This window comes from Mandrillus leucophaeus, unplaced genomic scaffold (assembly GCF_000951045.1).
Source record: "Mandrillus leucophaeus isolate KB7577 unplaced genomic scaffold, Mleu.le_1.0 Scaffold25, whole genome shotgun sequence".
Taxonomy (NCBI): domain Eukaryota; kingdom Metazoa; phylum Chordata; class Mammalia; order Primates; family Cercopithecidae; genus Mandrillus; species Mandrillus leucophaeus.
In genome coordinates, this window is record NW_012102587.1 from 5,890,579 (window position 1) to 5,901,261 (window position 10,683).

Here is a 10,683-nt window from a genome sequence, read left to right on the forward strand (position 1 = left end):
CATGGTTCAGTTTGAAGTTCAGCAGCTCTATTCATCCATTGTGTGACCTTGGTCACTTGGTCCCACGGACCCTTCCACCCTTGCTGGGTGAGTGCACAGAGGCGGACCAAAGTGCCAGTTCCAGCCCCCATTTCTTGGCTGCTTGGCTCTCGAGGCGCCTGACTTTCTGACTCGTCGGGGTCATCTAGGTTCTGATGGCTGGGTTAGCCCTCAAGGATGCTTCTTGGCTGACTGGGTTCAGCTTTCTTCAGTTCTCAACTTTCCTTGGTTTCTTAATTTCAATGTTATGTCATCCCTTGGGATCCTGTTGGCCAGGCCCATCCCTGGAGGAGGGTTGACCTCAGCTTTCTTATTTTTCTCCCTTTCTTCCTTCCCTCCTTCCATGTAAGATGAGATGGTTGGACTGGACCAACTCTAGAATCCCTTCCCGTTCCGACTGCTCCATGGTCTGATGAAGGTGGCCACTGGGACATTTGGGCAGGGGCCCCTCTCCACAACCATGGAGGTAGGCATGTGGTAACTCCCCCTGCTACGTCCATACAGCTGTTCTCCTATGAGAAGAGTTAAGATGCTTTCTGCACAAAGTGAGAAAGCAAAAGAGCCAGACAGGACCCATGGGGGCAAAAAGGACAGAAAGCAGATAGCAAAACCAACCTGCCCTCCGAGGGCATGCACACGCAGGGCTGCTCGCAAAGTGGGTTTTCGTCCTGTTCTCAGGCTTACAAGCAACTCATTGTTCTGAGAAGAGAGCAGCTGCTTCTAGGGAGTATTCAGTATTGGGCGTGACTACTTAGGGAAGCGAGTTTTCAGCAGAAGGCCTGAGCCCTCCTCTGACAGGAAAGGAGGAAGCCATTCTGGGCAGGGGATTCGTTTTCTATTGCTGCTGTAACAAATCACTGCCAATGTAGCGGTTTCAAACAACATAGTTTATCCTTATACAGGTCTGCAGGTCAGACATGAGCCCCACTTGGACACAAGAATGCATTCCTTTCTGGAGATTCTAGGGGTGAATGCATTTTCTTGTCAGTTGGCAGAATTCAGTTTCACAAGGTTGTGGGACTGAAGTCCCCATTTCCTTGTTGGCATCACTGGGGGGATCCCTTACCTCTCCCCTGGAGGCCTCTCTCTTGTCCTTGTCTATGAACCCCGATATCACAGAACCAGCAGCAGGGCTCCTTCTCACACTGCCACCTCTCTACCTTTCCTTTTTTCACCTCTCTCTCTATGAATGGGGAAGTTTCTCTACTTTTTTTGTTTGTTTGTTTTGGGACGGAGTCTTGCTCTATCGCCCAGGCTGCAGTGCAGTGGCGTGATCTGGGCTCACTGCAACCTCCGCCTCCCGGGTTCAAGCAGTTCTCCTGCCTCAGCTTCCCTGGTAGCTGGGATTACAGGTGCCCACCACCACACCTGGCTAATTTTTGTATTTTAGTAGCGATGGGGTTTCACCGTGTTGGCCAGGCTGTTCTACATGACCAGCAAGCAAGCCACCCGCCTCAGCCTCCCGAAGTGCTGGGATTACAGGCGTGAGCCACGTGCCTGGCTAGTTCTCTACTTTTAAGGACTCGTGTGATTAGACTGGACTCACCTGAACAACCTCGAGTAGTCCCCCCATCTCAAAGTCTTTAACTGAGTCACATCTACCAAGGCCCTTTTGTTTGCCATGTAAGGTCACCTATTCACTAGTTCTGGGCGTTAGAAAGTGGACATCTTGAGGAGGTCGCTAGCTTGCCGCCCACAGGCAGGTTAGGCCATGTGATTTGCTGACCACCTGCAGATGTTACACTGAGGCAGTAAACCTTTTCCAGGTGACTCATACCACCTGTGCACATTGGGAGACAGTCATGTGAACTGCAGCAAACCAGTGCCAGCTGTGCATTGTGCAAAGCAGGACTTGAATGTGTCCATCAAACGCACTCTGTGGTCGAGCCATCAGATGCCCTAATTAATGTTCACATGGCTTTGTGAAATCCAACTGTAGGCTAGCTTGTAAAGTGTTTTTACAAGAGCTGACACCGATGGAACCTACTCAGCTTGCTTTTCCTGTTCCAGCTTTTTCAGGCACAGTCAGGACCCCCTGGAACTTCACCAGCTCCCCCATTCCCCTCCCATGAGTGTGGGTGGCCCCTCTTAGCACTCTGACCACATACTGGAACCTGCAGAGGCAGTATTAGCAGACCTGAGGTCTTCCTCTGCATTCCATTTGCTGTTCCCTGGCCTGCAATGCCCCTTCTTTGCCCCCTCCCCCGAGGGCCTAGCAGTCCCTCCTACGCAGCCCTCTAGCCCCTCTGTGCTCAAAGTGCATCTGAGGACATCACCTGAGAGCTGTAGGAAATGCAGGATCTCAGGCCCCACCCCAAACCTACTGAAGCCAGATCTGCTGTTTAACACGATCCCTGGAGATTCCTAAGCATGTTGTCTGTGCAGCACGGAGTGAGGCGCGGCTGCTCTTCGCTGCACCCCTTCCTGACTACCCCTAGGCCCAGCCAAATAAACTCTTCTTCCTGCTCCCTTGTGCCCCATTTGGACTTCGTTCATAACAAGGGAGTATAACTGGATGGTAAAAGGGACTTTTCCTGTTACCTAGACATTTCAGCCTCAAAGGCAGAACAAATTAGTAGGTGCAAGGAGCCACACATCCATACAACGTTGAGACCCTGCCCAGGACAAGCTCGGTGAGTGGACAACTTCCCTTGTCAGCCCTTCGCCCACTTCCAGCCTCAGATCGAGGCATCAGGGAGGGTTTCCTTGAACAGGGTGGGCGGAGGGCACTGTGTTCCCACCACCCCTGTTGCCCGTCCATGGGGTGAGGCAGCAAGCGCTTCCCTTCACCTCAAGGAAGTGACAAGGGCTGCACGGGGAGCTCTCCCCACACCTGTCAGTGTTTGGGGAAACGTGAGGACTGGTCTGAGGAGTCAGGGCTGCAGTGGCCAATGGTGCCCTGCGCCAGAGGGCAGTGGGGTGAAGGTGTGTGGCTCCCGGGAACCAGATGGGGGTGGTGGAGAGATTTCTTGGAGCCTTTTTAAAGAGGACTCCATCCAAGTGGGCCGCCTGGAAGGGCAAAGGGACCCAACAGAGATGTGGGCCACTGGGAAACCACAGCTCCAAGGGCTGCTGCAACCCTGCCCCACAACTACATCCCAGCCTCATAATGGAAAATGTAGTTGAGGTGGGGTTGCCAGATTTTACAAATCCAAATACAAGACACTCATTTAAATTTCAATGTCAGGTAAACAACATGTATGTTTTTAGTATATGTTACATGAAATATTTGCAACATACACTAGAACATTTTAAATTTTCATCTAGCTCAACTTCAAATTTAATTGGGCATTCTGTATTTTTATCTGGCAACCCTAAGTTGGGAGCTTTATAGCAGAAATTCAAGTGGCTTCTCCAAGAAACCCACGAAAGCCCCCAAAGAGAAGTCATCCCTAGAAACCCCAATGTCAGCTCACAACTGAAGCAGTCAGGTAAGATCCTTTCTGCTCTGTCATCCTGGTCCCCCACCTCAATGCCTCATCAGGATAGGGAGTGGGAGGTGGAAGAAGGGAGGGGACAGAGGAGGAGGAGATGACCACCTCCATCACTTCAGGCGTCCGAGCCAGAGACGAGACACCTTAACTTTAAATGAAATTGAACATTTTGATTATTACCTGGATCAGACACAGACATACAACTACTGTTCTTGTGACTTAAAGAGACCTACAATGTCGGCCTAAGATGGCATGTCTTAGGTGGCGAAGGAAGCAGGTCCTGGAGCCAGGTGGAAAAGGCACTGGGTGAAAGGAGAGTTTCTTCAAGAGTGTGCTCAGCTAAGTAGCAGTGGTTCCCAAACTGATGGCTTATTTGCAGAGCTGTCTTTCTCACTAGCATCTTAGCATTCGTTTGTGTCCCCAGCTCATGGCATGTGTAGTAGATGCTCAGTAAATGTCTGGGTTTTTTTTGTTTGTTTGTTTGTTTGTTTTTTTGAGACAGGGTCTCAGTTGCCCAGGCTGGAGTGCAGTGGTGTGATCATAGCCCACTGCAGCCTCAAACTCTTGGAGTCATGTGATCCCTCCTGCCTCAGCCTCCCGAGTAGCTGGGACTACAGGTGCATACCACCATGCCTGGCTAATTTTTATTTTTTTCTTTGTACAGACAAAAAGGAAGAAAACTGGGTCTTGTTACGTTGCCCAGGCTGGTCTCCAACTCCTGGCCTCAAGTGATCCTCCCAGCTTGTTCTTCCAAAGTGTTGGGATTATAGGTGTGAGCCACTGTGCCTGGCCATGTCTGAATGTTGAATGTTGACAGCTTCAGTGAATTGACCCCTCTTGCATCTATGGGACTTATGAAGAGAGAATCTTTCTGGCATTGCATAATCCTTCCCCAGGGTACTTTAGCTGTGGTCACCCTTCTTGTTATAAAACATGCCAGGTATGATGAAGGAGATCAGCTGAGCTGGACTTAGACTCTTCTCTAAGCACATCTGCAGGCACTCAGCGTTCACAGCAGGGCAGATGTAGGTTTCTAGGTACCTAAGGCTTATAGGAACTGGGGTTCATTCTGAGAAAAAGAACATCAAATTATGAAGACAAAATTAGGCATCAATGTGAATATTAATTTAGGAGAAATCACAACAAATCGCACATCCTAACAAGCTAACAAATACTGCATACATCACAACATCTAGAAGCATAACGATATTTGTATTGGTTAACCTGGACATATCACTTTAGTATGCTTTTTTCCTACATTTTTGGGCTATATTTCTTTCATATTCTTTTTGGTTGATGTCCTTGTAGGTAGTGGCTACATGTTAGTAGCCACTAACCCTAGGAGTAGGTAGGGTTCATGTTGTTGTTGTCGATGTCTGTGTTTTGTGATCAAATCACCAAGACTGCAAATCCTTTTTTCAACATATTCATATGATTCACTCCCCTTCATTAAATTGGGTTATTCAAACAATTATGCTCCAAATGTATCTCTTCCTCTGAATGAAGTACTGCCTTGGCATGATCTGATTTTTATAATTATTCTCTCTTCTCATCTTCATTATTTATATTTTCTTAGCTATTATGATTCTTCTTCTCAATTTCAGGCTTTTGTCTATCAGACTTTTTCGCTTCTGCTGTGATAGAACAAAAGAGTTTTTGACATTTTGTAACTTCTTCCAGTCTTCTGTCTTTCAGTTTTTGTCTGAGACCTTCTACTAGCATGTTTTCTTCTCAACACACTTGATTTTTGTCGAGTTAATAATTTTGAAATAAAGGCATTCTCAAGAGCAGTTCAAATGCATTTGAAAACTGCTGAAATGTATTGAGTTACATATTGCATAATCAAATTACTTTTTCGCCACATAGACTGATCTATTGGTGAGTATGCGTAGGGGTTTCATTACCCTGGAGTCTTTTTTCTTTGCTTTCTTTGCCCCTTTCTTTCCATTTCTGTGGCAATTTGGTGCACAGTTTCATCAGGAAGTGTGAGACTTCAGAAGGGCAGGAGGATCAGATACTGTAAGGGTGATCCGTTCAGTTGGCACAAGAAATCTGGGGAAGACATTATATGAACAGTGGAGTCTTCTTTCTTTGCAGAGAAAAGTGGACAAGCATCCAATTTCCAAATCAATTCTTGGGATAAACTGGTATAACTTGTTGGAAGGCAGTTTGTCAATATGTATTGCAAGCCCTAAAAATATTTATGTCCCCCTCAAATACATGCACATTCCTATAGTTTGACTGAGTAATTTAATTTAGGTATATTGATTTTAAGAAAATGTTCCTGAAAATGAAAAAAGTATTAGACACCAAGGTGGTGTTAACAAAATATTCCTTAAAACAGTTTTTTTTTTTTTTTTTTTTTTTTTTTTTGAGACAGAGTCTTGCTCTGTTGCCCAGGCTAGAGTGTAGTGGCGTGATCTCAGCTCACTGCAACCTCCACCTTCAAGGTTCAAGCGATTCTTCTGGCTCAGCCTCCCGAGTAGCTGGGATTACAGGCGCCACCATGCCCAGCTAATTTTTTTGTATTTTTAGTAGAGACAGGGTTTCACCATGTTGGCCATGCTGGTTTCGAACTCCTGACCTCAAGTGATCCTCTCACCTTGGCCTCCCAAAGTGCTAGAATTATGGGTGAGACACCGCACCCTGCCTCTTAAAACACTTTTGGAGCCAGGTGCGGTGGCTCATGCCTGTAATCCCAGCACTTTGGGAGGCTGAGGCGGGCAGATCACGAGGTCAGGACATCGAGACCATCCTGGCTAACATGGTGAAACCCCATCTCTACTGAAAATACAAAAAATTAGCCGGGCGTGGTGGTGGACACCTGTAGTCCCAGCTACTCGGGAGACTGAGGCAGGAGAATGGCGTGAACCTGGGAGGTGGAGCTTGCAGTGAGCCGAGATGGCGCCACTGCACTCCAGTCTGGGTGACGGAGTGAGACTCTGTCTCAAAAAGAAAAACAAAACAAAACACATTTTTGGAATAAGTTGCTCCAACAATAAATGATTGGTTATTTAAATTGGGAAACATCAACTTGATGGATATTATTACTATTGAAGTTTATAGAAGGTTTGTTATATGGCACAAAATGACTCTTACATAACATTAAGCAAAACAAAAGCAAAATACAGTATTGTATATATGTTTTGATCTCAGCCAAACTAATACTAAATCCCATGCTCAGAAAAAATCCTGGAATATACATGATTTTAAAATGTACACTGTCTATATAAGTATACTATATATTTCATAAACACCCTCCCATGTCAACAAATATAGATTGTGACATAATTTTTAATAGTTGCATAGTATTTCACTGGATGCATGAACAAAAATGTTTCTGATCTTTTAAGACATTCAGACAGCTTCAGATATTTTTCTGTTTTAAGTACACTGCAAGGAACAATCTTGCGCATTAATCTTTAGCCAGTTTTCCAATTATTTCCTCAGGATAAATTCCTAGAAGTGGAATTGCTGGGTCAAAAGCATTTTTAGGGCTTTCGAAACCGATCGCCAAATGACCTTCCAGAGCGACTATAAATTTATGCTGCCACCAGCAGCACATGAGTGTACGGCCTTTCTCTGGTGCCTTTGCCAACAATGACTCTTCAATTTGTTTTAAAATGAAGAAAATAACTGAAGAAAATATGCCTGCAGTAGATTTGAAACTTATTAAATGTATTCAAGTTTTTATTATACAATCCTGGCTTGCTATAAAAATGTTGCTAGGAGTTAACATCTATTCCACAGTTACCATGTCCCAGGCAATGTGTGACATGAGTTAATTCTCTTAGTGCTGCAGATAACTCTATGAGGTAGGGGCCATTACCCATCAATTTCATATGTGAGGAAATGAGACACAGGGGTGCTAAAGGTAACACAGTCCAAGGTAATGAGGGGCTGAACTAAGATTTCAACCCAGGCCACAGCCTACACCATACTGTACAGCGTCTCAGTCCCTGCTGAGATGTCCCTAAGCATGCAGTGAACCTTTTAGTTCAGGATTCACCGTGGCACCAGAAATCCCTCTAGTCCATATTCGAGGATGAGTCTCAGTTTAGGCAGAGGCCCCAGAGACCACCATTTAGAAGATTCTGAGAATCTACTACTAGCATGAGGTAGGCTGCCTGTGCAGGACCTGCCAGGACGGAGTTAAACCTAGCCTGCCAGCTCTAGCCCACCGGTCACTTGGGCTGAAGAGTCATGAGAAAAGGGTTATTTGGGACAGAGCTGAGTGTCATGATGTGCCCGCCGCTCTTGTGTTGGGTGATTGTTTCCTCCTGGTCTGCCTGGGACTGTCCTGGCCTTAGCAGTGGAAGTCTTGCCTCCTGGGAAACCCCTTAGTCCTGGGCAAACTGGGTCAGCTGAGCACCATATTTCTGGGGGAAGGTTCTGGCACTTCCTTCCCACCTCAAGACAGGTGTGGGGGGCTTTGAGGGGCTCTGGAGCCATGGGCCTGGGGACAGAGCTAACACCCATGCATCAGACACCCAGAGGACTCATGCCAGATCACACTGCTGTGCTCAACTCCGTCCCTTCTCCCTCTGGGCCTGGCCTCAGATGGTCTGAAACCCAGCTAGTGAGGATGGGGGCTGGGAGTAGAGCCAGGAGAGAGAAGAGACTAGCAACACAGACCCCTGCTCCTCCTCAGGCCGCTTTTAAGCCTGGAGCAAGCCTCAGATTGTGGGAGGAGACTGAACTTAACAGAATTTAAAGTTTGATGTTACACTGGCTTGGACATTTTGAGTCACTGAAATGAGACTTGAAAGGGCGAGGAGCACGATGGGAGCTGCCAGGGACGTCCCCAGGGGATGGGGAGGAATGATGGCAGAGGGCAGGGGAAGGCTGAAGCTGCTTATGAGCCAGCACTGCCAAAGGCGACCCTCTCAACACTGGGCTGCTTGGAGTGGCCACTGTGGGCCGCACCGGGGTCTTGCCGCCTCCTCCCAGCAGGGGTGGAACCACAGCTGCTGCCACTTCTACTGCCTAAGGGGCAGCGGTTTGGGGTAAGAACCCAGGGTCCCCTCACTGCCCCCTGCCCATCAGGCTATGGCAAGAGCCTTTCCTCACCCCAGACGCTGCCTCCTCAAATGGAGCATCCCAGCTCTCCAAACCGCCAGAGCCCGCCCTTCTCCTCCCAAGCAACCACGATAATAAATGATGGCTTGTTGATACATGCGAGACACCGAAATAGGTTCTTAATATACATTGTCTTCTTTTGTCCTTATAAGTTACCAGTGAGGTATTGTTACCATCCTCATTTTTCAGAGGATCAGAGAGGTTAAGGAACTTACCCAGTCATTAAGTAGTGGAGTGGACTGGAAACCTGTTTTGCCTCCATCCAAAGCACATGTCCAGTTCACAATTCTGCACGGCTTCCTAGCTCTTACCTAGCCTAACCTCCCAGCTCCCCACCAGGCACCTGGGAGGGGCATCTTTGCACTGGGACCTTGGTGGGGTAGCTGCGTTTCCACTATTCCTACTTGAAACCTGGAATGTGTTTTTTCATGGAAACACTATGATGAATGGTTCCTTCCACTCCACAGTGGTTACTTATTGGTTCAGTCGCCGTGTGTGACCTGGCTTGGGGTTCTGACCACACTCGATCATGTGATTTCCCAGGAAGAAAACACGTCCTGGGTTCTAAATAGCAAATTCCAAACACACTGTTAGGACACAGCTTATTTGTGAGTTAGGGAATGTCTGCCTGTAAATGATTTTAATTTATGTGACAAGAAAAATAAACTGGGCTCTTTCATTATGCTATTTGGGTTGTTGGTTTACACAGAAGGGAGGCCACCCTGCAGTTTGTCCTTCTACAAGGGCGTCAGCTGTTTGAATTATTCAATCTCTTCAAAGAGTCTGTGGCTAAGTCTATGGTACTGGAGAAGCATGTGGTTTAGTGAGTGAATTAAAAGTCAGGGGATGTGGGTCTAGCCCTCTCCTTGCCCTTAACCAGCTGTGTGACTTTGGGTGAGTCACTGTACCTCTCAGTGGCATCTGCTTCTCAATCTGTACAATAAGGAGGTGACTCTCGAGAATCCCCAAGTTCCCTTCCAGTCCTCAGAGCCCATGAAGAACAAGGAGCCTCAGGTGCAGAACTGCCAATGACAGGTCTGCTCAGAAATCATATTTCCTTCTTTTGCTTCCCTTTGTAATTTTTCAAGAAAAATTCTTTAGTAACGGTGTTCTGGAGCTCTGGCAGATGAAAAAAAGAGAAAGTCAGGTTCTTTGGGGTTAAATGGAGCATTTAATAAGGGCTAAGCAAAAAGATGTGTGCTGGCCCTTTTCCTTACGTTGGATGTTTGGTTAATCGATCAGCAGATCCTGGCACCCAAGTGACAACCTGCATTGAAAAGGCGGAACTTGGCTCTCCTGCCCTTCCAGCTGTAAGAGCTTGAAACCGAAGCTATGGGGGGAATGTCTTTCATTTCCCCCTGGAAGCTGGGAGGACGTTCAGCTTAGCATTGCCAACTGTGTAATGTGGGCTTGCCTCTAAAAGAAGCCTTTTTCCTTGGACGTCTTTCAGGCCACAGTATTCCCTTTGGCACCTCCACCCACTTGGAACAAAGCCTGATGTAAAGTCTGGGTGCAACTCAGACCGGCCTGGGAAAGAATTTATTTAATAAATGGTGGAAAGTGGCTTCCTTAATGTGTCTTCAGTGGCTTTTTTATAAAGCATTTGGTTTGTCTACTTGTGTGTTTTTGCTCCATCTCTTTCCACAAAGATGGCTTATAGCAGGGATACCTACAACAAAATGATGCTGGGAAAATAAAAACAAAGAAGTAGAGAATTAGGCCTGAGAGAACTAGGAGTAGAGGGTCAAGATTAGATACAGAGGAGCATAGATGTGTAGTCTAGGAAGGCCAAGTAGTTGTCACAGCTGAAATTCAAATTCAATTAGCTAAAATGTTCCTAGTGTCAAAGGAAGAATGGGCTACACAGTTGCATAATCCTTAGTATGAGGGAGAAGGAAAAGGTTCCAGTTATTCAGAGGAATGTTCTCTTGCATTATTCCTTTAATAAGTATCTATTAAAGGCCCACCATGTGCCAAGCACCACGCCAGGCTAGCGCTGCACTCACCCCCCAGGAACTCAGTGTCTAAAGGAGACTGGGTGAAAGAACTATATTTGTGTGCCTCCCATGTGCCAAATACTATGCATTTAGTTATGCAGTTACTGTATGTTTGACACTATGCATTTAATTAT

The 10,683-nt window shown here is 46.7% G+C and overlaps 1 long non-coding RNA gene across 1 annotated transcript in view; it reads left to right on the top strand.

Moving 5' to 3' along the window:
- LOC105542069 overlaps positions 1–10,117 on the top strand; it is a 36,778-nt gene extending 26,661 nt beyond the window's left edge. The window contains exons 2-3 of the long non-coding RNA XR_001006416.1: positions 2,585–2,672; positions 10,003–10,117. This is a non-coding gene — a long non-coding RNA (uncharacterized LOC105542069). The remainder of the gene's footprint in view (positions 1–2,584; positions 2,673–10,002) is intronic.
- Positions 10,118–10,683: the final 566 nt, after the last annotated feature.